General features: G+C 46.3%; 1 protein-coding gene and 1 long non-coding RNA gene across 3 annotated transcripts in view; one reads left to right on the forward strand and one right to left on the reverse strand.

Annotated features, from left to right (window-relative positions):
* Window positions 1–26,204, forward strand: part of LOC138481311 (uncharacterized) — a 236,480-nt gene extending 210,276 nt beyond the window's left edge. Inside the window, exon 2 of the long non-coding RNA XR_011274216.1 lies at window positions 22,563–26,204. This is a non-coding gene — a long non-coding RNA (uncharacterized lncRNA). The remainder of the gene's footprint in view (window positions 1–22,562) is intronic.
* ANKRD12 (ankyrin repeat domain 12) overlaps window positions 1–27,238 on the reverse strand; it is a 1,194,452-nt gene that overhangs the window by 1,136,649 nt on the left and 30,565 nt on the right. The gene's annotated exons all lie outside the window — the stretch shown is intronic.

Consider the following 27,238-nt stretch of genomic DNA (forward strand, 5'->3'; position numbering starts at 1 on the left):
CTATGGCCCAAACACAGATGAACCGGACTACTACAACAAGGTATTTCGCAAATGCGCCAAATATCCCACTGCTCACATAATTATGGGCGGGGACTTTAATACGTTATTGAATACCCGACTGGATCGCACTTCTGACAGCCCTAGAACACTCACACAGGCCGCACGCACGATACACACTCACATAACATACCTAGCTATGCGTGATGTCTGGTGCTCCTTACACGGTGAGAAACGGGCATAGACCTTTTACTCATCAGTGCACGACAAGCACTTGAGGATCGATATGTGGCTGGCAACTCAAGAAGTCCTAGGGTGGGTGTGCTAGGTGACGATATTGCCTAGGACGCTGACTGACCACTCTCCGGTTGAGGTGACCCTACATATTCCCAAAGTCTCCCCACGGAGACACCCTTGGAGATTTAAAGCCGCCGCTATATCAGATCATGTCTAGAAGACGAATCTGTCCGAGCATATCGACGAATACTTCTAAATAAACGAAGGCACGGTAGAGAACCAAGCAACGCTTTGGCAGGCCTCTAAGGTGTATATTAGGGGAATCGCCATGTCAACGGAGATGGGAGTGCTCAAGGACATTCACAGAGAGCTGGGGAGGCTTGGGGGAGATGTAGCTCAACTGCAAGAACAATAAGCCAAAAACCCAACTGCCCAGACAAAACTAAATATTAGAACTCCATTAGAAAAGCCCAAAAAAGCAGCAGAATGGGAAATCCGTTATTTCGACCGACAAACGGGCGCTAGGCGATACGGAGAGCAAGAACACCAGGGCAAACTCCTAGCTAGGATGGCAAGAGGGGAACGTGGTAATTCCAATATCCCTTGTATTTTACAGCCAGATGGGGCGGTAGTCAACAGATCAGGAAGAAATCCGGAGAGTCTTCTATGACTTTTAGGCCTTCCTGTACTTCCCTCAGAGCGTTGTCACTGAAGAAGAAATTGGCAGATACCTACCACCCTATTGTCCCCAGAGACGAGAGAAGCACTAGAAAACCCTTTGACTCAGAGATAGCTGAAGCTATCAAATCCCTACCAAACGGGAAGGCACCGGGCTCTGACGGACTGGGGGCCGAATTTCATAAAGAATTTGCAACGACCCTCGTATCTCGACTTTAGCCGTCTGGACCGAGGCCTTGGACACCGGTGCGCTGCCCGAAATAACGCGAGAAGCAATCATTACCCTACTCCTGAAACCCAGGAAGAGTCCTGAGGTGTGTGGCTCTTAAAGGCCACTTTTATGTATTTTATTTATTTTGGATTTGTATAGCGCACTACAGCCCATGGGCATTGAGGTGCTGAAAGAAAATGTACAAAGGCTTGCTTCAGGGTTACAGGAGAGCGGGCACGGGTTGATACACTTTGCTTAGTTACAGTGAGTTAGTGGACATGTTTACAGCTTGCATTGCAAGATCTAGTACATAGTATGAGAACAAAAAGAAGGCAGAAAACACAGTGCAAGTTTGAAGGGGGAGGCCAATCAAACAAAGAGGCTTGTTTTTAAAGCCTTACGGAAGGCTGCATGAGAATCGATCAATCTGATTTGGGCTGGGAGGGTATTCCAATATGTCGCTGCCATGGTTGGGAAGCTGGAACCACCGGCCTGCACTCTCCGTGTAGGAGGGACAGTGATGCGATTGGCATATCACTTTCATTAATAAACACAGATGCGAAGATATGCGCTAAGATTCTGGCCACGCGTTTGAACCCTTTGATGCACCACATGGTCCATGAGGACCAAGCCGGCTTTGTATTGGGCAGATCCAAAGCAACTAATATCCGTCGCTGCTTTAACATTCTTGCATCGATACCTCAAGATGCTCAGGGTTGGCACTGGCACTTGATATGCAGAAGACCTTCGACACGGTCTACTGGCCCTTTTTATTACTGTACTCAAAACCTTAGCCAGAATCTGTGTTAATGGGATCCTATCGGCGGTTCTAGAACTTGCCGGTGGTACCAGACAGGGCTGCCCACTGCCCCCCTTACTGTTTGCACTGGTTACAGAACCTCTCGCAGATGTCCTACGAGCCCGAAGTGCGAGGCTGGGAATATCAATAACAGGCAGGATAGAGATCATCACGCTATATGCCGACGACATAATGTTGTATTTAAAAGACCCAGAAACCACCCTTGGCAGGGCGCTACTACTCGTTTCAACTCACAGAGGTCACTCATAAACCCACAGAGCTACACAGGCTTCTATGGGCCCCCTCAGGAGTGAAATACCTGGGCGTAGAAATAGCCCGCAACACGCAAAGCATCTGCTCTCTAAACTATGCAGCAATTGCAGACGCGCTTTGTGCCAAGCTCGAGCGGTGGCGGTCACTCCCACTCTCGCTCATAGGAAGACTTGCCCTGATGAAAATGATAATTTTGCCTAAATTGTTTTGCCTCTTAACCACTATCCCGGTACGGCCGGGCAGAAAATTTTTCTCCAGAATCCAAGGGGCATGCACAGCTTTTGTCTGGAACGGGCATCCCAGGGTGAGCTGGCGCAGACCTACTCAAACATACCCCCAGGGCTGCCGCTCTCCTTCTGATTTTGAATTATACTATCTTGCGGCGCAGGCATACTACACTATATACTAGATAGAGGGGAATCCACAAGCTCCACACGTGGCAATTGAAACACACACACCGGGCCCATTAAATCTTCTACACAGAGCGGCAGCAGTCAAAGGCAGACATGATAACACGATTAACCCAGCATTAGTGACATGTTCAGCTTGGACCAGAATGACAAGTCACTCAGCACACGAGGTCTTATATCACCCAATAATGCCGCTATGGGAAGCCCACTACCTCCCCCCCATGCAGGAAAAGACCCTTGCCACACATTGGCGAGACATGGGAATATTCTGATTTGGAGATCTATTTGTTAATAAACTCCTCATCAGCTGGGTGGAGATCACCAAGATAATAGGGGGCAACCTACTACAAACGTTACAGTACTTGATGCTGGCAGAAGTATGGGCTACATTTCCCGCTGAACCACAAGTGCATCTGGCTTTGGGATACATTTTTACCGCCAACATAACCAAAACCTCTATCTCTACACTGTACAAAATAGCGCAATCTATCAGAGAGGTTCTAACCCTAGATGATAAAAGAGAAGTGGGAAACCGACCTGGGCTATATTTTTACTGACGAGCAGTGGGCTAAACTGTGTACACCGACAAGAAACGTCTAATATAACTTGCGCTATCGCTGCATCCATTATAAAGTCCTGCACAGAGCTTACTATACCCCGGCCAGGATTAAAACCATATATCCCACAGCAGACGGGAAATGTCCTTGATGCAGGAGTGAAGAGGCAGGCTTGTTTCACATGTTGTGGTTGTGCACGCGGCTGTCTAAATACTGGGCAGATATATACAGAGCACTTGATGCAATGGCAGATCACCCGATGGTATGGGATCTGGGCATATGCATGCTGGGCACAGTGAGCAAAATGAATCCTACTTGCCGTAAATTGCTCAATCGCAGTTTACTACTAGCCAAAATGGCAATATTGATGCGGTGGAAATGTGTAAAACCACCCACGGAAGCTGATTGGGAAAAGGACATGATGTGGGCCAGTGGCTGTGAAGAGGTGTTTGCCGGCTCACTATCCATCTATAGCCATCCCAGAGACATATGGGGCAGATATAGACTATACTTGGCTGATAAATGTGCAGGAAATGTTTATTCAGAAATACTGTAATGTTGTATCTAAGTGTAGCCGATCGCTGTATAGTCATACAATGATGACATGGCTTATACACTGTCAAGTTATGTGATAATGTCTGTGTAAAGGTTTTAAAGAATAAAAAAGTTCAAGGTCATGATCAAAAGCCAACAAGACGCAAGACGGGAATTCAAACTCTTGGGCCCCAAATCACAAATTAATGAGTTAACTGGAGATGGCCTGCAGGGACATTGAACACAAATAATCCACAATAACAGTCAAGAGGCATGAAGATTTTATTACTGTGCGAAGTTGGAATACTGGAGGTTTCAAACAGCTCTATAGTGACAATAAATCTCAGATAACTCAATTTGACATCTTGTTGCTACAATAAACTTGGGACTTCAACTCCACCTGTGATAGATGATTATTCGCTGTTCCTGAACCCCGCGAGTAAAGGTCAAAAAGGCAGACCGTCTTCCGGCCTTATGATATTGATCAAAATTGGAAAAGGCCTAAATATCGTAAGCCAAAAGAACCTTAACTTGCATATGCAGATTATGACTTTGGAGCTATTCCAACTACCCGACACTAAACCTCTTCACTTAGTTATCATGAATTTATATTACTAGTACTGTGACGTGGACTAATCAGTGTTTCATCGAAACCGCCATGGCAGCCATCAACGAGACCATTAAAGTAAACTAGGATGCTATGATGATTTTACGTGGTGATTTCAATATGAACTGTATTGGAGAATTCATACAAAACATAAAAATCATGAGCAGAAAAACCATGAGCGGAATCGAGCCTAATATCGTGAGTTCCAAAGTAAAAGTCTGGAAAATGGAAATGGACGAAAGGAACTTCTATCTACTGAATGGTCATGTTTGCGGAGATACTCCAGCTGCTCCGACATGGAAGCGTGGTGACCAAGTCTCAATTTTAGACTACTTATTTGTGTCGCATAACCTGCTAGCGTTAGTAATATAGGATATGATAGGTTATTTATAACACGCTTAATACCCAGAGGTTTCTAAGGGCGGACCTGGGGATCGAACCTGTGTTGCTCCATGTCGTCTTGCTTCCAAGGCGAGCACGTTGCCCCTGAGCTATCCTCCCGAGTGAAATCTTTAGTTGTTATTGAAATGCCACATAGTGACCATGACTTGTTAGAGGTTCTTCTCTGACTACCAACCAAAAATACTACTGCCATATGGAATCAGAAAGTCTAGCTTGGACCCGGCAGAAATAGGCTTCATCTCCTACACCATGATATCCTCTAACTAAATGACAACTCCAAACTTGCAATAGAAGATCTGACTATGGACGTAAATTATGCCCCACTCCTTAATGATTATGTCATCTCTAAACCATTCAGTGAAAAAAACAAACTTCAAGCCGAAACATTATATACGATCCAGACGTTGCTTGTAAAAAACGAAAACTGAACCAAGAAATCGGATATCTACGCCTGGCACGAGGGAATGAAATGAGCAAATCCATTAAAAAAAAGTGTTATCAATACTATAAAAACTGAGTCCAGCAACACAACACCACCATGCTTCAAAGAGACGCTGAGCAAATGTTGAGGACTATGGTAACCAACGACTTGAGAATTCTGTGGCTACGGCTAAATGAATTGGATGGAAAACAAACACTGTTACAAAGTAACCCAATCCACTAGGATTTATGGGTGTTTTATTACCAAATGATATAGCCTGCCTGAAAGTAACATGCTCGTGGAGACACAAGACATCAACTGTCCATGGGCGCTCTCATTTAATAAAGATGAAATTGAAAGCCTTATTCACAAATCAAGCAACTCTAAGGCACTGGACACAGACACATTTTCTAATTTGATGCTCAAGAAGGCACCAGAAGAATGGGCAGTGTTTTGCTCAACTTTATTCAACACAATCTTAAAAAATAAACAAGCAAATTCCAGATTTGTCAAGGGTGTTGGCTGCTTTTTGAATTGGTTTATTCTAAACATTCTCAATCTTTGAGCTCTAAAGGACAAAATAAAGATCTATGTAGCTGCAGTGGACTTAGCACAAGCTTTTGACAGCTTCGATTGAGCCCTATTGTGGAACAAAATTAAGACTTGGGGTTGCCCAGCTGAAATCCTGGACCCTATTAAGGCGCTTTATGCTGCAACATCAATTCAAATAAGACTGAATCAATCAGACCTCCCAACCCAAAAAAATAGTGACCTTTTGAGATCAAAAACAGGGCTGCCCTCTCGCAAAACTGATCAATCTTTTTATTTCAGATAAACAACATCAAATGTCATCTGATGGATCTTTCCCACCAAAATTACAAGGGTTTTCAGTTGAATGGAGGCTGTACGCCGACAATCTGATCATTCTAGATCAAACCCTGATCGGCCTACAAAGGAAACTCGACAAGTTAGACACGTACATCCAAACTAACGGGCTGAAAATCAAATCAGTTGTTCTGACTTTACAACCAGCAACAGGGAAGGAGCAGCACCAAAGTTTTCAATGGCGAATTGGCGACCAAACTTTAGCTCAGGTGACCAACATGAGATATCTTGGTTTGGACATAAACTTGAGCATAAACGACACACCGCGGATAAAGGAGCTGAAGTCTAAGACTAAAATGTTGGCAACTCAAGGTTCCATCATAGACAATGTATGGGAGTGAGGGGTCCCCAGGGCCCCTCGCGCCGTACACTCCTCAGTACAAGGCTTGGACCAGGTGCCTCCGGTAGTGGGATTGCCCCTTGCCCTTATGTAAAGTTAACCACGGTTGACTGCTACATAGATGAGACTACTGAGCAGGACACGGGCATCCATCTTTTGTGCCCCCTTTCGACTCCATCTTGGGTAAACAGGCCCCACTGCGATAGTACAGCAATGCTCAGCTCCCCTTCCACCGCAGCAGCCAAGGACAGAGACACACACACAAGGCGCGCAGCCAGCTGGCTGGCCCCCACCTTTGCACTCCCCCTGCGAAGGAGAGCTCTGCGCTCCCATTCTCACGCTGAAGCCAGAGAAAGTTGCAACAACCAATATGATACAGTTTTCTTCCTCTGAGATCACTGCTAGCATGAGAACCAGCATGTGAACCAGGATGAGCTAAGCACTTTCTGCTCGTTCGTCCCCATAAACGTGCAAGCCACCCACCCCCATTTAGAGCAATTCATTGCCATCCTGACCCTGTGCTCCCTGTAAGGTATTTCTTTCAAGTGCCAGACCCTCGCCTGTGCTGCGAAACCCACCCAACACACCCACTACTAACCTTAAGCATCTTACCATAATATATATTTTTACTTATACTAATAGGTCTAAAGACTTAGGAGATATGTGAAACACAGCTTGATTCTTTTTACATGCACAATAAAGGTCAAGGCCTCCAATTAAAACCACGAATGACCCAATTGTACTGACAATAATTACAATGTGTAACTTGTGTAGAAATATGAAAAGTAGCATAAAATGTTTAGATAATTTGTTATTTAGTGTTTTTCGAATGCAACATATTAGCTGAGGTAGTGACCACAGTGACCGGACCCTGACCTGCGTGGAGCACAAGATATTTGACGTCCATCATCTCGTCAGCCACTCAGCCAACCAGAAGGAAGAGATGCCACCCACACCTACAGCACCACACCGCCTGGCCAATCGGGTCCGCTTAGTATTTTTTGTTAGTTACTTTAATTGATATATATATATATATACACAAGTATGATGTAAATGTTGAGTATGGTTTTTTTTTTGGGTTATTTCCTAGCTGGAGAAATAAACCATCCTTTGAACTCTTGCAGCCGGGTCTCGGTGCCTTCTTCCCCGAAAGGGGTTGGGTTGGTTATTTTATTTTCTCTCACACGCAGTAAGCCGGGGAAAGGCACCTACATTTTTGGTGACCCCGCGACGTGATTTAGAGAGGTACCTCGAGGCCTACACCGCCCAGCAGCGAGATCCAGGACGCCCCCAGCAAAACCATTGCCTCCGCGGTTGACCAGACTGTGCACACCAAGAAGAAAGGGTAAAGGGTTCCCGGTTGGCGAATACCCGATCGAAAAGGCTGCTCGCCAAGGCAGGCCACGGCTTGGTTGGGGGACGGACCTGAGCGAGGTCCGGCCATGAGCGGTGACCCTCGGAGTACCTGACTGAACACGTGGAGTCCCGGTTGCAAAGACCCCAAAGGAAGGTAAGGGGAAATACGGGAAGAAGGGAATTACCAAACAAAGGGAAGGTAGTTAAGAATAGGGTCTGTGTGAGTGACAGTGAGGCTTTTCTGATCTATTCTTTATATGGCCATTAGGTGTTGTAAGAAGTGAGAAGAAGAGAAGTGGTATCCTAGCCCGTACGGGGTAGAAGGCGGCGCCGCGTAGCATTTGTCCCGACCAAGTACAGAATAGAGATAAAGAGAAAATAGTAGGTGTCTCGTATATTGAGTAGACTCGGAGTAGTTTTAGAATATTCTTTTTCCGTGGAGGTAAGAAATCTTGAGACATAATAAAGGTGAAAGGGGTGGGGATTGAATGCGAAATAGTAGGTAGAATAGGGAAGAAGAAAAGCCATGGAGAGTAACGGGAATAGGGAAAGAACAAACGCGCGCAGGCAGTGCATGTGTATGTTGCATGATTATATGTTTGTCGGTCTGTTTTGTGTATAGGTCTTGTTGAACACGCTAAAGTATTTCAGTAAATTGTTGATTAATAAATAATAGGCAAAGAAATAAATTGTGAGAGGTGACCAGGTAACACCTCTCAGAAAGAACAGCTAATGTGACATACCATAATTGCGAGCATTGATAAAGAACGTATTTTCACATATTGTAACTGACATATCAAGTGAGAGGTGGGAGGGGACTCAAGGGTACCAGAACAAACAAGAAAGGAAAAGAAGCATTTCCATGGGGGGAGTAACGCCACTGGCACATATTTGCCAGCACCTTCCACTATATAGCGACAGGATACAGAAGTATCACGATCAGTGGATCAATGAGATAAAAGGAGATGGGGTTATACCAATTTGGCCAGAAGGAGGGTCATTCGACAAGAGTGTTGGACCTAGTATCAACACATTTGCTAGCACGATACAAAGGGAAACAGTTACAGAACCAGAGAGAAGTATTAGATTTATGGCGAATGTTCGAGGAAGTTACCCCCACGGCAGAGGTAGGTACAAGCCGAATGATAGGAAAGCAGAAAATACCTGAAGAAGTAAGCGGGACACCAAAAGGGGAGTGCTCAACAACTACAACCGAGAACGAAGTAACAAAAATCTATCCCTTGATGACCAGGCCAGCAGTAGGGTTTAGTGAGTGTAACGCTCACCTGATTCCCACGGAGGCACTGGTCTTGGCAGGAAGGTGTCTGTGACTCGAAGAGTGATGTGCAGGACTCGATTGGCTTCTGGGGTCGAACCTCTTCGCACTGTGTGTCGAACTCGTAGGGTGAGGTTTCTGCAGGTGAAGGAATATGGGGGTTAATGGTCTGGGTTGTTGAATGTCCCTCTCTCTCTCTCTTCCTAGCTTCTCCGTAGAACCCCCAGGTCAACGTGCTCACCTTAGATAGGTGAATGCTGGACTCTCCATCTGCGTCTGGTGCAGGGTGCCGTTGCCAGTTCCTTCACTGGTGAAACATACGCCACTTGAAATCAGAGGATCGTGACCGTCGTTAACTGCACGAGCGGTAAGTTTCCAGACACCTTTTTAGTCTTTATAGTCGTTAGGTGCGTGGCACGTTAATATTGAACAGGACTCTGTATAATGCTTTTCCCTTTTTGTCTTGCAGGACTCTTGAGATAGAAGATGGAGTGAGCACCTGGAAATGCGTAAGTAAATGCAAGCGCTCTAATTGTCTTTTTCCCTTGCAGCTTAATTCGTGCTGAAGAGACGCTGGAGTATTTGCAGGCGTTCCATTGCGACGAGCGCGATGGGCGTAAGTAAATACCTGTCTAATGTCTCTTCTTTTGTCTTTCAGAAGTTGGGTTGCAGCGCCGGAGTCCGCGGAATGCCCGTAAGTAATAACAATGCTTTTGTCTTCACAGGCGGAGGTGCAGCGTGAAGAAATGGCCGCAGCCGATGGATCAGGTGAGTAAGCACTGCGAGTAAAGGTTGCCTTGCTAACCTGTTGTTTCTTGTCTTTGCAGGCAGGTGCTGCTGTTGACTGGATACAGGAATGGTAAGTATAATTCTTGCAGGTTCAGGATCGAAAGAAGAAAGGCTGGAACAGACTCGGTGAGCGTTCTGCTGCAGATGCAGAATAACGCGAAGCACGTTTCTTCTATCGGGTGTGGTTTAAATAGCCTTGGAGTGATGAGGCGTCTTCCTCCACGGCCCCGCCTAGGTAAGAAAAGAGTTCCAGTTCCAGAAGAGTTCCAGTGCTGTATCCAGGGAGTGGAGCTTGCCCCACCCAGGTAAGAAAGTAGTTCCTGTTCACAGAGGACTTCTAAGTGGCTGGTAAGTAAGCAGCATGGTCTGCTGCAGGTAAGTCCACCCAAGCATCTTCACACATATTATGAGCCCGGCGCTTCCAGTGCCGGGACCGATGGTTTTGATGAGCCTGGTGCCACCGGCACCAGGACAAGGTCCAAAAGGTCCCAGTGGGGACCGGCTGGTGCCTAGGATTAGGGTTAGGGGCCTGCTTCCAAGGACGTTGGGCTGGTCCTGGCTCCTTGGAAGCAGTGATCATGACAGCACCCCCCCTCAAGGCCCCTCCTAAGCGTGTCTTCTCCGGGGGTTTTGGCTTGTCGGGGTGATTCAGATGGAATTTCTTGACCAGACGAGGTGCGTGGACATTCCCAAGACCTTTCCTGGGGGCCGTATCCTTTCCAATCAACCAGATAATATAACTTAGATTTGGAGATTTTGGAGTCTAGGATGTTCTTTACTTCGAATTCAAGTTCTCCATCTACCAAAACAGGTTCTGGGAGTTCAGTCAATCGGGTTTCTGGTTGTACTGGTTTTAATAAGGAGACATGGAATACTGGATGTATTTTCATATGCGCAGGTAATTCCAATTTGACAGCCACCGGATTAACTATGGTAGAGATGAGATAGGGTCCAAGGTATCTCGGGATGAAGGTGCAGGGTCCTTTTAGAGGCAGGTGCTTAGTGGATAACCAGACCTGATCTACTGCGTAGTGAGGGGCTTCTTTACGGTGTCGATCTGCTCCTTTTTTGAATTGAGCTTTAGCTCTTTGCAGATGGACAGTGGCTTCCTTAAAAGCACGGGTGATTTCCGAGTGCAAGTGATCCACAGCAGGTGTTTCGAATTCTTGGGGAGGATCCAGGTTAGAGGTTCTAGGATGGTGTCCGTATAATAGGAAGAAGGGAGTCTTCCCGGTTCCAGAATGAGTTGAATTGTTGTAAGCGTATTCAGCGATCCAAAGAATATCCTTCCAAGGGTTTTCAGTTTGTTGGAGCATGCAACGTAGATATTGCTCTAGAGTCTGATTTGTCCTTTCGGTTTGTCCGTCAGTTTGGGGATGGTCACTGGTTGAAAGTCTTACATCAATTTGGGCTAGACGACAGCAACTTTGCCAAAAGTGGGAGATGAATTGACTTCCCCTATCAGAGACTAAAACCGAGGGAAAACCGTGTAACCGAACAATGTTTTCTAAGAATTCTCGGGCCAATACTGAAGCTGAAGGTAGGCCCTTCAGGGGAATGAAGTAAGCCATCTTGGAGAATAGATCCACGACTACTAAAATGGTATTATACCCTGAGCATGGAGGTAAGTCTGTGATGAAATCCATGGACAGGGTATGCCATGGACAGGGAGGAATGTCTAGAGGGTGTAATAGGCCGGCTGGTTTCTCCTTCTGACTTTTATTCTGGGCACACACACCGCAGGAGATTACAAAGTCTCTAATATCCTTCTTCCATGATGGCCACCAGAAATGTCTTTTGATCTCTTCCATGGTTTTGGTAATGCCAGGGTGACCCTCCATTAGAGAGTCGTGATAACAGGAGATTACTTGTTTTTGTATTTTCTCACAGGGCAAGTATAATCGTCCTCGGAAATATGGTAGGTCTTGATCCACTGAGAATTCTTTTCCCTTTAATTGCCAGTCCTGCAAATCGGCCGGAGTTAGGAGTGATTTGACTGTAGTCTTGATGTCTTCAAAGGATTGAGCGCTGACCAAACCCAAAATCCTTTGTTCTGGGATTATGGGTATTGGTTCTGGATTGGTCAAATGTTCATCTACTCCCATCCGGGAGAGGGCATCTGCTTTTCCGTTTTTACTGCCTGGTCGATAAGCAATTATAAAGTCAAACTCAGCCAGAAACAGAGCCCAGCGAAGCTGTCTGGAAGACTGAGCTTTGGCAGTCTTCAGATATTGTAAATTGCGGTGATCAGTCATTACGGTGACTGTGTGTCTGGCTCCCAAAAGATAATGCCGCCAGGCTTTAAAGGCCGATCTGATAGCTAAAAGTTCCTTGTCTGTAATTGAATAGTTGATCTCGGGAGCCGAGAATTTGCGGGACCAAAAGGCTACAGGATTTAATTGGTGTGTGACCGGATCCCTTTGTGATAAAACTGCCCCCATAGCAAGACTACAAGCATCCGTTTCCACGATGTAGGGGAGTTTTGGGCGAGGATGTTTTAGAACAGGTGCAGAAATTAATTTAGCTTTTAAGTCCTGAATAGCTTGTTCTGCTTCAGTAGACCACTCAAAACGTTTGTTCTTCTTTAACAGAGCGGTAATGGGCTGGACTATCCGAGAGAATTCAGGAATGAATCTGCGGTAAAAGTTAGCAAAGCCTAAAATGCTTTGCACTCCGTTCACAGAGGTTGGTGATGGCCACTTGATGATTGCATCGACTTTCTTTGAATCCATATGGACTCCGTTAGGTGACAATATGAATCCCAGGAACTCAACTTCAGTTACGTTGAAAACGCATTTTTCAAGCTTAGCAAAAAGGTTATGTTGACGCAATCTCTCGAGAACCTTTTTAACGGGTCTCTGATGTTCCTCTTCAGATGATGAGTAGACAAGGATGTCATCAATGTAGACAACAACACACACATCTAAGAGTTCTCCAAGGACATCGTTCATAAAATACTGGAAAGCGGCAGGAGCGTTACAAAGTCCAAAGGGCATCACTTGATATTCGAATAGCCCATACTTGGTGCGGAAGGCCGTCTTCCATTCATCGCCCTCTTTTATTCGTACCAAGTGGTAGGTTCCTCTGAGATCCAACTTTGTATATATACATGCGTCTTTGACTTGGTCCAGGAGTTCAGGGATCAAAGGTAACGGGTATCTGTTTTTAACGGTGATTTGATTCAGGGCGCGGTAATCTATACAAGTCCTAAGGTCTCCTTCCTTTTTCGGAACGAAGAACAAAGCCGATGAAGCTGGAGATTTTGAAGGACGGATAAACCCGTTAGCTAGGTATTGGTCCAGATATTGTCTGAGGTGAAGATTCTCTGGCTCGGTGAGGGCATAAATCCTACTGCAAGGAGGAGTTGTTCCGGGTATCAGATCTATTTGACAGTCGTAAGACCTATGAGGAGGCAGGGTGTTAGCTTGATCCTTCCGAAAGACATCTTGGAATTCCTGGTATTCGGGAGGTAATTTGGGAACCTCAGAAGAGATTGCCGCCAGTGAAACATCAGGCCGAGGATAACAAGTGGTAAAACATTCTGGAAACTGAACCGTCTTTACTCGCCAATCGATCTGAGGATTGTGCTTCTCTAACCAAGGGATTCCCAGAATGATCTGGAACTGAGGGGCCTTGATCACATCGAATACGATTTTCTCCCGGTGTCCATCTTGGCTCACTAGCGTCACTTCTTGGGTGGCGTGCGTTACTGGTCCGGAGGCTATCTCCGTGCCATCCACTGTAGTAAGGACGTCTTTTACTGCCTTAGGGACAAGGGGTAGATTCATCCTTGATACCATTTCACGGTCCACATAATTACCGATTGCTCCGCTGTCGATGTAAGCTTCGATTGCATGCAAACGATCCGGACGTTCAGGACTAATGAGGACCATGGGCACCACGAAATGCGAGGTCACGGGACAGATCTTAACGCTCGGCAAGAGGACCTCTACACTTGACGGGCTAGGTCGTTTCCCTGCTCAGAACTTGTGGTACAGGTATCTGCGGCTCCTACAGCCTTCTTAGCTGGTTTCACTGGACAGTCTCGAAGAAAGTGCCCGGAGTTCCCGCAATAGAGGCATAATTGCAGCTGTCTTCTTCTTTCCCACTCCTTTTGGGTTAAAGGACCTTTCATGCCCCCTATTTGCATGGGTTCCACAGTGTCAGCTCCCTTAGTAGAGGTCTGTGGTTTAGAAAACTCTCGGGTATCAAATTTAGAACGATCAGCCTTCCTGTTCTGTAATCTGTGGTCCAATTGGACAACTAAGTCAATATAGTCTGAGCATTCTTGTGGAGGGTTCACAACTTGAGCTAACACATCCTTGAGCTCTCCACGCAGGCCTCTGTAGAAAAGCGTTATTCTCTTATCCTCGGGCCATTGAGTTTCCACTATAAGTCTGTTGAATGAGGCTATATAAGTCAAGAGGTCTTGATTACCCTGTCGTAATGAAAGAAGTTCATTGTCCAAGGCCTGCCCTTGTGCATGTCTTGCGAACAGTTTCTCCATGCTGGACTGGAAGGCCTGGAAATCATGTAAAACCGGATCATCCTGGGTGACTAAAGGGATCGACCAATCTGCGGCGCTGCCACTGAGATAAGAAAGCACGAAAGCCACCTTGGTCTGGTCTGTTGGGAATGCAGCTGGTCGACATAAGAAGTGTAGGCGGCACTGGTTGATGAACACTGCAAATTTCTTTGGGTCACCAGAAAAGCGTTCGGGCGGAGCCAAGGGCACATTACCGGGTAGATTGATTTGCACTGGATTTAAAGATGATGCAGAAGGATAACTTCCTCCTGGAGCGGGCAGAGGTGTCTGTCCTGCCTGCGTTTGTAGCAATTGCCTAGCGAGGTCCTCTGTTCGCTCCTTGGAAATTATCAGTTCTCTTCTTAGAGAGTTTGTTTCCTGACAAGCTGCATGTACTTCTGCTCTTAATTCCCCGAGCAACTGGGCTAATTGATCAGTGTCTGAGGTTTCCATTGCGCCTGGGTAGGAGTTTTGCGGTGGGCTTTGCGTTCTGTAACGCTCACCTGATTCCCACGGAGGCGCTGGTCTTGGCAGGAAGGTGTCTGTGACTCGAAGAATGATGTGCAGGGCTCGATTGGCTTCTGGGGTTGAACCTCTTCGCACTGTGTGTCGAACTCGTAGGGTGAGGTTTCTGCAGGTGAAATAATATGGGTGTTACTGGTCTGGGTTGTTGAATGTCCCTCTCTCTCTCTCTCTCTTCCTAGCTTCTCCGTAGAACCCCCAGGTCAACGTGCTCACCTTAGATAGGTGAATGCTGGACTCTCCATCTGCGTCTGGTGCAGGGTGCCGTTGCCAGTTCCTTCACTGGTGAAACATACGCCTCTTGAACTCAGAGGATCGTGACCGTCGTTAACTGCACGAGCGGTGAGTTTCCAGACACCTTTTTAGTCTTTATAGTCTTTAGGTGCGTGGCACGTTAATATTGAACAGGACTCTGTATAATGCTTTTCCCTTTTTGTCTTGCAGGACTCTTGAGATGGAAGATGGAGTGAGCACCTGGAAATGCGTAAGTAAATGCAAGCGCTCTAATTGTCTTTTTCCCTTGCAGCTTAATTCGTGCTGAAGAGACGCTGGAGTATTTGCAGGCGTTCCATTGGGACGAGCGCGATGGGCGTAAGTAAATACCTGTCTAATGTCTCTTCTTTTGTCTTTCAGAAGTTGGGTTGCAGCGCCGGAGTCCGCGGAATGCCCGTAAGTAATAACAATGCCTTTGTCTTCACAGGCGGCGATGCAGCGTGAAGAAACCCGGAATTCGCGGAGTGCCGGTAAGTAATAACAATGCTTTTGTCTTCACAGGCGGAGGTGCAGCGTGAAGAAATGGCCGCAGCCGATGGATCAGGTGAGTAAGCACTGCGAGTAAAGGTTGCCTTGCTAACCTGTTGTTTCTTGTCTTTGCAGGTGCTGCTGTTGACTGGATACAGGAATGGTAAGTATAATTCTTGCAGGTTCAGGTTCGAAAGAAGAAAGGCTGGAACAGACTCGGTGAGCGTTCTGCTGCAGATGCAGAATAACGCGAAGCACGTTTCTTCTATCGGGTGTGGTTTAAATAGCCTTGGAGTGATGAGGCGTCTTCCTCCACGGCCCCGCCTAGGTAAGAAAAGAGTTCCAGTTCCAGAAGAGTTCCAGTGCTGTATCCAGGGAGTGGAGCTTGCCCCACCCAGGTAAGAAAGTAGTTCCTGTTCACAGAGGACTTCTAAGTGGCTGGTAAGTAAGCAGCATGGTCTGCTGCAGGTAAGTCCACCCAAGCATCTTCACACATATGATGAGCCCGGCGCTTCCAGTGCCGGGACCGATGGTTTTGATGAGCCTGGTGCTACCGGCGCCAGGACAAGGTCCAAAAGGTCCCAGTGGGGACCGGCTGGTGCCTAGGATTAGGGTTAGGGGCCTGCTTCCAAGGACGTTGGGCTGGTCCTGGCTCCTTGGAAGCAGTGATCATGACAGTGAGCCCCTATATATACCACCCACCCCCACTGCTCAGTGCGGGGCAACAGCCCCTGAACCTCCACCATATGACAAAGGAGACCTGTACGGCCCCACGAGTGCACCTCCTGTGGACATAGCCCGTTTAACAGGCGATTTAAATCGCCAGCTAGCACAAGCACAAATGGAAATAACACGGTTAAGAGCTCTATGTGACAAAGGGCAAATGCTGCCAGGGGGAGGGGAGGTAGCCCTGCTGTCACTGGCAGATCTCACACCCCCGATAGGGGCAGTAAGCAATGCAACCCCAGCAGTCTCAGTATCAGGGCAATCCATAGCATCACAAGGGACGTCATCACAGCAAAGACAAGAACAAGAGTGGCAGTCAGGACAGTTCCTGTTCCAATTGAATAACAAGCCAGTGAGAATTATACGCCCAAACACACCGGAGAGTCAACAAAGTGGAGATCTGGGTGAAAGACAAGGAAGTGAACCCAAGGAAAACTGGGAGGATAATAACGAGCTAGAGTCAGAAATAGAAGAAGTATGGGATGATTTAGATGAATACGAAGAGGCAGCTGCCGCAGAGGGTTCCCCACTGCCAAACTGCTGTTACCCAGACACACTATCACCACCATTATGGTAAGGTAGATTAAGACAACGAACAGGGAGGACAGGGAACATACTGATAAGTAAAACGAAAAAGGGGAGAACGAGCAAAACAGGAAAGAAACAGAAACTACAAATGCCACTGATACATAAAGGAGCAGGTAGGCCAAACTATATTCCGTGGGACCAAATGGACAAAAACAACCTGTTAAAACTCCTCCCCCCACTGACGGGAGGAGCAGGTAAGTGGATACATGTATTTGAGAAGAACACGGCAGGCGTGCCGTTAGCTATAGGTGATGTGAAAAGCTTATTAGTATCAGCAATCGGGGACCAAGCAGACACAATCTGGGAAAGGGCAGGGTTCCCGGGAGTAACAATGAGCTGTGATCGCCACGATGGATCACCATTCAACAATGTTCGAGCACAAGTGTGGGATGCATTGGCGCGTGCATTTCCAGACGTTCCAGACTTACATGCAGTGATGCAGTGCACGATGGAGGAGAGCGAGGATCCTGCGCAATTCATTTTGCAAGTGCAAGACTTATGGAGAAGTGAAACTGGTACAGCGTGGAATCAATCAACAGCCTTATTTGATTTTATCATTAAAAAAGGGGTTGCCGAAAGAGGTGCAGAAGGCCTTGGACAAAATAGCTGGGATCGAAGCCAAAGGGTGGCCTGAAATTCAGAGCATAATTGTACACCATTGGAGGAGGATCAAAGAGAAAGAAAAGGAGGTCAGACAAAAGAGGCTGGCCGACGAAGCAAAATTAGTGCAGACAAAATTAGTGAAGGTCGCCGTCATTACTGCCAGTGTAACCGCAGACAGAGGAAACAAAGGAGAGGAAAACGCGGGAGGAAGACCCATTGGGATAGCAGCGCAGTGGGTTGGAGAGGACCAAGGACAGTGGAATGGAGAGGACCAACCATGCCAGGGATCACAGTGGCAGAACAGGCTGGCTCAAGGAAGAGGTGGGTACCGCGGGCAGAGGGGAGGATACAGAGGAATGGGCAACAGAGGGTATGGTGGGCAAGGACTAAGAGGAGGACAACAGGGGTCATGTTGGAATTGTGGAAGGTGGGGACATTATTCACGAGATTGTAGAATGCGACCATCAGGTTATTTTCAGGGGCAGCAGCAGCCCATGAACAATGAACAGGGGTGGGGCTGCCCACACCCAGGTAGTCCTTGTGGAGCTCCAATGGGGAGGGGGAACAACAAGATCAGTACTGCTATGACCCCCAAATGCAACAAAGACAGCCAGCCCCACAACAGCAGCAACAGCAGCAGCCACAACAGCAAAACGCACTACAGCCCATGGCAAGACAAGACTCAGTAGGGAACATAAATAATAACCCTTTTGCAGCGGCTGCAAACGGTGCCCCTGCACCATTCCGTGGCGTAACTGTCGTAGGTGACAACGTTTTTTCAGTGCCAGGTCAGCAAAGATACTAGTACTTGCGTGTCCAGTCCTATCCACCACACAAAGTGCAAATGTGGAACGACTACTGGCGGCAGAGATAGGAAACAAGCAGTTTATCTTTATGGTAGACTCTGGAGCAGAAAAATCATGTCTCACAGAAGGGCAGTTTCAGCTCTCGGGAAGAAATTTGGAGACGCAGGGGTTCTCTGGGGCTATTTTAAAAGTTCCTTACACAAAAGATCTTGATGTAACAGTAGGGGGAAAAACAGTACACGCACCCTTATTGTATTACGAAGATGCGCCAATCAATTTGATGGGACGAGACTTGCTCAGTAAGTTAAACATGACCATAGCCTTTACTGAAAAAGGGATAGTGTGCTCGACGCCAAGGGTATGCCCCGTATGAGCACTCCTGATAATAAGCACGATTACAAAGGAAATTGCAGTAAGAGGGATCCCCATTTACATGGACATGTTAGTCTATGGAATACAAGTATTAGCCCGAGTAGTGCCTGAAATAAGACAAAAAGAGTGGAGAATACCATCAGACTTCATATTCCGCTCAATCACACCAACAGATGTAGTGCGAGGCACAATTATATCTATAGACATTGAGACAGTTCAAGCTTCCAACAAACGCATTGTAGTCATAGGCCTGGACGCGAGTGGAGAAGTGTGCTATGCATAGAGCCGAACATAATGCTAAAAGATATAACTGATGAAGAATTGTTTACCGATTACGAGGGGGATGGAGAAACAATAATGGAAATAAGCATACCATGTGACATTATGATCCAATACAGAGAAATACACAACCCACTCATGGCTAACATAAAGGCCCCACTGAAAATATTTGAGGAAGACATGGCCAGGGTAGAACCTGAAATTTGGACTACAGGGCCACACGATGTGGGATTGTTGCATGAGGTGACTCCCATAAAGATACAACTGAAACCAGGTGCCCTCCCACCCAGAGTGAAACAATACCCAATATCCAAAGAAGCAGAGGAAGGTATTAGAGAAACAGTGAATGCACTCCTAAGCCAAGGTATCTTAGTGCCATCAACTTCCCCATGCAACACAGCGATTTTTTCGATTAAAAAAGCGAAAGGAGGGGTGTGGAGAATGGTCCAGGACCTCCGCCCACTCAATGGCATCATCCAAAAAGAGTCCCATTAGTGCCTTTCCCGGCATCAATATTGTGCAGTATACCAAAAGAGGCAACTTGCTTCACTGTCATCGATTTGAAAAATGCCTTTTTCTCTGTGCCACTTGCACCAGAGTCGCAGTACCTTACAGCCTTTACATTAGGAAACAGCAGATATGAATACCGCAGACTCCCACAGGGGTATTGCGAGAGCCCAAGCATTTTTAACAGAGTACTACGAAAAGATATCGGCAACATAGATGTAGGGAGCACCATTATACAGTACGTAGATGATTTACTCGTCTGCAGCAAAACAGAAGAAGAGTGTAGAGAAGACTAGATAACATTGCTTAACGTATTGGCTGCCAAGGGATACAAGGTGGACAAAGGAAAGCTACAATACTGCCTTGCAGACGTTGTATATCTCGGCCAGCAAATATCTAAAGATGGAAAAAGAATACTACCAGACAGAGCTGCTGCCATTCGACACATTATCATACCAAAAACAGTGAAGGACATGCAGAAATTTCTTGGCATATGTAACTATTGCCGAGCATGGATCCTCGATTATGCAGCATACACACGGCCAATGCTACAAGCACTGAAGGAAGCTCAGAAGAACAGGGCCCCAATAAAATGGACACATGAGACAATTGCCCAATTCTCCCGATTAAAAGACCTTATTGCAGACGCCCCAGTCCTTGCAAATCCAGATTATGAAAGGCAATTATTCCCGTTTATACACAGCAATGGAACATTGATGACAGCAGTATTGACACAAAAGACATCGCTAGGCCCCAAACCATTAGCGTACTACAGTGGAATATTAGACCCAGTAATGCAGGGACATTTCGCTTGCGAACAGGCCCTCGCTGCAGCGGCCTTCGCCATTGAGAAAAGTGCCACGATCGCAATGGGATGTTCATTGACGCTATATGCAGAACACTCATTATTTGCTATCTTGGAAAGATCGAAATCTACTCTCACAACACAGAGAGCATCTGCTTATGAAATAATAATATCAAGTCCAAATGTACACGTGGTCAGATGCAAGACAGTGAACCCAGCCACATTCATTACAGAGCCATGCACAACTGAAGATTTACAGGAACACGATTGTAGCATGTATGAGGGAGAGGGCGATGACATTCCCAAAGCAAGAGAAAATGCCCTTACAGAAGGAGAAATCTATTTCATAGACGGGTCAGCATCCATAAACTCAGAGACAGGAGAGAAACATGTGGGGATGGCAGTAGTGCGCATGGAAGAAGACACATACAAAGTGATTGTTCAAAAGCGCCTCCCCTCACATTACTCTGCACAAGCAGCCGAACTGACTGCACTAATCAGTGCGTTACACACAGCCAAAGATTGTGCCGTAACAATATATTCAGACTCAGCTTACGTCACCCCCACAGTTCACTCAGGGCTATCACGCTGGCGAAGGAGAGGGTTCAGAAGAGCAGACGGGTCCCCCGTACAACATGCCACGTTACTAAATGAACTAATAGAAGCTTTAGCAGAGCCATCGGTAGTGGCAGTGGTTAAATGCCAAGCCCATACCAATAACACAGACGCCGTCTCATTGGGGAACGCGGCAGCCGACACAGCAACTAAGGAAGCCTCGTACTTCAATAAGACACCAACATCAGAGGACGTTGTAAAAACAGCCACAGCAGAACAACCAGCAGAAACATACAGTAACACGCCCATAGCACAATTGATACAACTCCAGAGAAAGGCCCCACTGGAAGAGCAGGAGTTGTGCAGCAAATGAGGATGTAAACAATCAGCCACAGACAGGCAAGGTAGTGATGCCTGTAGAATTATTAGAAGTAGCGTTCCAACCACTGCATTTCCCAGCCTATGTTGCAAAACAACACATCGCCTCAGACATTCAGGAGGATTGGTTTGTTCCCAATCTGCACGAATACTTGTCTAAATTTGTGATTGAATGTACTACATGCCAAACTTACAATTCAGGAATGACATTAAGAACTCTGCGTGGCACATTGCCACGCCCTACAGGTCCATTCAGAGAACTACATATCGACTACGTCGATATGGGAGAAAGATGTAACGGAGCGAGATACTTGATTGTGGTGGTATGCCCTTTTTCACGGTGGGTGGAAGCGGGCACCTGCCCCCATCCTGATGCAAAATGTGCTGCCAAGTTCTTTGTGCGGGAAGTATTCTCGCGGTGGAGAATCTGTGACGTGATCCGTTCAGACAACGGCACGCACTTTGTGAATGATCTTTTCAAAGAAGTAACCTCCCTTCTGGGGGTGAAAAACTATGTTCGATTTATCATCCAATGGCCTATGGAGTTGTGGAGAGGATCAAAGGGCTGCTCAAAAGCAATTTATCGAAATTATGCAGCACGTTGAAAAAATAATTGGGTATATTGTCTGCCCCTAGCACTGTTCCAACTCAGAAATCAACCATGCAAGGATCACCATTTGAGCCCGCACGAAACCGTGACGGGGAGAAGAATGCACTAGCCACTCTTTCCTGTTAGGAGGGCGTCCGATGCACACAGGGCTGTCTCAGTGCTGGGGGAAGAGTTTAAGGAATACCTATCACAGCTAATGTGCGCAGTACGCAGCATAGCAAAACAAATTGCTCCGCCATTCACTGAAGATGTAGCAACAGACACCTCCATGCCGGCAGCAGATAGCCCGGAGGGGCCTTTAATGCCAGGGGAACACATCTATGTTAGAAGTTTTGTAAGAAGGTGGAATTCACCAAGATTTAATGGTCCATACACAGTGGTGTACAGCACCCCAACGACAGTTAAAGTGAAGGGACTGAAATACTGGGTGCACCTATCAGCGTGAGAAGGGCGCACAGTGTTGCACTCCCCCAAAATGAAACAAACTGTGTGGATGGCACCGCTAACACAGTCTGACACGATGAAAACTGCAACTAAGAGAGGGAAAGAATAGTGAAAGAGCAAAATGTTTTTTATATATTCTGTCTTTCTCTCTCTCTCTTTCTCTTTTTCTTTTTAAATCTCATATGAATCGTGTTATTTTTTCTATTTTTCTTCATTGTTTTCATGATAAATGGAAAGAAATTGTTAAATGCCTAATTGAGCAAAAAGATTAACAATTGCAAATATACTTCTTTTCATGATGATTTAACGAATTTGTCTCGCCCACATAGGTTCAACATGAGCCAATGCGATGAAACGGCTGAGCAGGCTGAAATGTTAGATAGAAATAGGGATGCCACTAGGGCCAGTAGATTGAGCAATGTAGAATGCATTATAAAATATGCTGCCAATTTATTTGCAATAATGAGGTTTTATTTTATTTGGTATAACGTTTTATTTGTGGCAAATTAAATGAACAAAGGGGGGAGTGGGGCTAAGATGACAAAACCAGGGTCTAAACTAATATGGACTGGAGTAACGACCATTTTGAAGGACACCTATAACGTTGAATCGAATAGTATAAATACAACGTCACCCTATGAACAATTGCATGTAAACAAAACTGCTATTCCATTGTTGAGTAATACTATGGCCAAGGAAATAGAGCTTGGATGGAATGTAAATGACTATTACTATTGGTTGACTAACTCCAGAAACACAAACATGCACACAAGCACGGCACCAGAAACCACTACTGAATACACACGTCACCATGAACAACATTGATGATGCATGGTCCAGAATATTCCCGCTGCAATATCAACGAGTTGGTACTCAATTAAGAAACAAAAGAAGGAGGAGAAAAAGGGGGCGGGAAAAACAGATATGATATTTATCACAACCTGGGGTTAGATGAAATAGAGGACCCCCCGACACCCTGACCAATCAAATAAATGGTATTCAGACATGAGCGCCGCAGTAAAGCAAGCAAGTAATGAAAGTTGCTACGTGTGCTCACTTATTCCTCATGCAACTGGAACCCCAAAAATGTTAGTTCCACAGAAAGTACCCTTGTCTGAGGCCCAATGTTTGATTCATCTGATGCTGTGTAGAATAAAAAAGACATTTCAGGCACACACAGTCTCCATGGAAAAATTGGAAAACGAACAAACATGCACCAGCAGACGACAAGGAGTAATCTGCCTCCAAGAGCCATTTTTCATCATAAAAGGGACAAGGTATGCAGACAAGTGGCATGATGAAACGATTAAATGCAAAGCTGAGGGGTTTAGAGGGCTGCCAGACGAAACATACGAGTGGGCAAAAGAAACGTGCATCCCCATCTGGTCACAGCATATCACCAAGCTGACATGGGTCACACCCCTGGAGAGACCCATAAAGATTCAAAAGGAAATACTGCACGAACTTTGCTTCCATGGAGAAGGGAAGGTGAATATGGGAACCGCACAGCAGTGCAATAAGACTTTAATAATACCAGATATAAAAAAGTCACTGCTGCATTAATGGACATATACTGGATCTGTGGCAAATGAGCTTAGCTGCATCTCCCAGCATCCTGGAGGGGCACTTGTGCCCCAGCCACACTTGACTCAGCACTAATGGTGATACCAGAGAGCCACATACAGTTTACAGCAAGGCCTTCGGCTGACAGTTCGACAGCAGGCCAATCGGCTGACATATTGGCAGCAGGGCAATCGGCTGACACATAGACAGCGCCCGAGGAGACAATCAAGGAGCACCCAGCATACGAACTATTGTCAGAAGAAACATTGAGAACCAAGTTGTCACGTAGAAAAAGATCCAATTATATTTCGTCCAAATCGTCAGAACTCCTTGCTGAAATCCCGCAGCAGTACAAGCTTTTCTCATCTGCAGAGACATGTTTTGCATCATTTCTAGCACCAGGCGTTCAAGCAAGGACAAACGCGAAATGGCTGCAGATAACACGCTGGGAGCTCATCCAGCTGGCTAACGACACTGAAGAAGGATTCAACATCATAAAAATAGAGCTCCGTGCACTGCGCCTGATGACGATGCAAAACAGATGTGTCTTAGATCTTATCACAGCAATGGACGGCGGTGTTTGCAAAAAAATTGGGGGGCGTGTTGCACGTTCGTACCAACTTCAGATGCTGATAACGGAACACTGTCACACGTGATAACAGCAGTGCATAACTTAGGAGAAAGAATGAGAACAGAAGGTGGAGCAGACAACAACACCTGGTTCGACAATCTGTTCAGCTGGATACCATCATGGGTGAACATAGCAGCGAAGATACTCATTCCCATTATTGTCTTTCTTCTCCTAATATTCTGTGTGTGCCAACTGGGACTAAGATGCTGTGAAAATAATATGCCTAATTCAGCGATGATGATGGTAACAGTGGGCCGACAGACAACGGTGGCTACCATGATAGATGCCCAAGTACAAACTGGAGAATACACCACACCGCAATATAGAATGACTGCCATCTGTAGGCAGTATGGGGACGTGGTCGATAGTCTACATCACACTACCATTAAAGAACCAAAGAACTTGCTGTGGTATAACGAGGTTTGGATAGATTTAGATGGGGATGGTGGGATATACTTAATGGTCACCCCAGAAGAATACGCAAGAAGAGGTAACAGCTTAAGAAGTGTATGCAAAGCATGGATGCCAATAAAGGGTACACCCGCTTGGGATGAGGCTGTGGCTGAAGCTGAGCGCTACCGAAGGGAGAACGGAAAGAACGAGATAAAGTAGTTTGTTACTTTAGATGTAACGAAAGGGGGGAATGTATGGGAGTGAGGGGTCCCCAGGCCCCCTCGCGCCGTACACTCCTCAGTACAAGGCTTGGACCACGTGCCTCCGGTAGTGGGATTGCCCCTTGCCCTTATGTAAAGTTAACCACGGTTGACTGCTACATAGATGGGACTACTGAGCAGGACACGGGGCATCCATCTTTTGTGCCCCCTTTCGACTCCATATTGGGTAAACAGACCTCACTGCGATAGTACAGCAATGCTCAGCTCCCCTTCCACCGCAGCAGCCAAGGACAGAGACACACACACACAAGGCGCGCAGGCAGCTGGCTGTCCCCCACCCTTGCACTCCCCCTGCGAAGGAAAGCTCTGCGCTCCCATTCCCACGCTGAAGCCGGAGAAAGTTGCAACAACCAATATGATACAGTTTTCTTCCTCTGAGATCACTGCTAGCATGAGAACCACCAGCATGTGAACCAGGATGAGCTAAGCACTTTCTGCTCGTTCGTCCCCATAAACGTGCAAGCCACCCACCCCCATTTAGAGCAATTTATTGCCATCCTGACCCTGCGTTCCTTGTAAGGTATTTCTTTCAAGTGCCAGACCCTCGCCTGTGCTGCGAAACCCACCCAACACACCCACTACTAACCTTAAGCATCTTACCATAATATATGTTTTTACTTATACTAATAGGTCTAAAGACTTAGGAGATGTGTGAAACACAGCTTGATTCTTTTTACATGCACAATAAAGGTCAAGGCCTCCAATTAAAACCACGAATGACCCAATTGTACTGACAATAATTACTATGTGCAACTTGTGTAGAAATATGAAAAGTAGCATAAAATATTTAGATAATTTGTTATTTAGTGTTTTTCGAATGCAACATATTAGTTTAGGTAGTGACCACAATGACCGGACCCTGACCTGCGTGGAGCACAAGATATTTGACGTCCATCATCTCGTCAGCCACTCAGCCAACCAGAAGGAAGAGATGCCACCCACACCTACAGCACCACACCACCTGGCCAATCAGGTCCGCTTAGTATTTTTTGTTAGAGTTACTTTAATTGATATATATACAAGTATGATGTAAATGTTGAGTATGGGGGGGGTTTATTTGGGTTATTTCCTAGCTGGAGAAATAAACCATCCTTTGAACTCTTGCAGCCGGGTCTCGGTGCCTCCTTCCCCGAAAGGGGTTGGGTTGGTGATTTTATTTTCTCTCACACATAGTAAGCCGGGGAAAGGCATCTACAACAACACATTTGGAAAATTCTAACTGTTGCAGTAATCAGGTTTTACAGACAATAAGTAACACCTATACTCGCCTATGGCTCAGAAGCTTCATTATGTCTCCCATGGGAGACGCGAAATACTGTGGAGGGTCCGTTTTGGAAAAAAGTCAAAAACTGCCTAGATGTATGCACATATCAATCATTCGCCAAGAACTGGACTTGACTTTCATGTATGCAGCAGTTGTTTGGAAATCTATTGTCCTTTTTAGAACTCTGTCCATCCAAAGTCACCCAAAGCAATATGACATTATCCATTCTGATACCACAGTGACCCAAGATCGGATACTTGCTCTCTGGTCTAATGATATGCTAGGCATTTATAACGCGGCTATACACAAGTGTTTTAAGGCGCAACGAGGCAAGGGAGGGGGGACAGAGGGAAGACAGACAACAATCCTACAAGGCCAGGTGTCATACAGATCGCGCAAATACATCGGAAGGGGGAAAGTGCGTGGGGGGGCAAGAGGACAGTGCAGTACATGGGATATTAGAATAAATAAGCAATAAGTGAAGTACGTCCAGCAGGTGGCAAGTGTAAGGGTAAGTGCAGACATCCAGTGTCAAGTGCTGGTAGTGGGACTGTGGGGAAACAGAAAAACAGTCCCCAAGTGTGGGGGTTGCCAGGAAGGCAGTGCAGGTGTATGTGACTGGCAGGGGAGGGACCTGGACCCCAAGATCAGAGGATGGCTAGATAACCAGTGCAGCTTCAGTTTCAGCCAGGAGGTCAGCAGGGGAGAGGAGGAGAAAACGCAGAAGCAAAGAGAAAGGTTTTGAGGTGCTTCTGGAATGGGAGATGGTTCTCCTCAAGTTTCAGGGAGGCAGGGAGTCTGTTCCAGAGGGCGGGCCCAGTCGAACAAAGATCTACCACCAACTCATTGCTTGGAGAAGCGACTGACCATGAG

The sequence above is a fragment of the Ambystoma mexicanum genome, chromosome 5p (genome assembly GCF_040938575.1).
Source record: "Ambystoma mexicanum isolate Mex_15411 chromosome 5p, UKY_AmexF1_1, whole genome shotgun sequence".
NCBI classification, from domain to species: Eukaryota; Metazoa; Chordata; class Amphibia; order Caudata; family Ambystomatidae; genus Ambystoma; species Ambystoma mexicanum.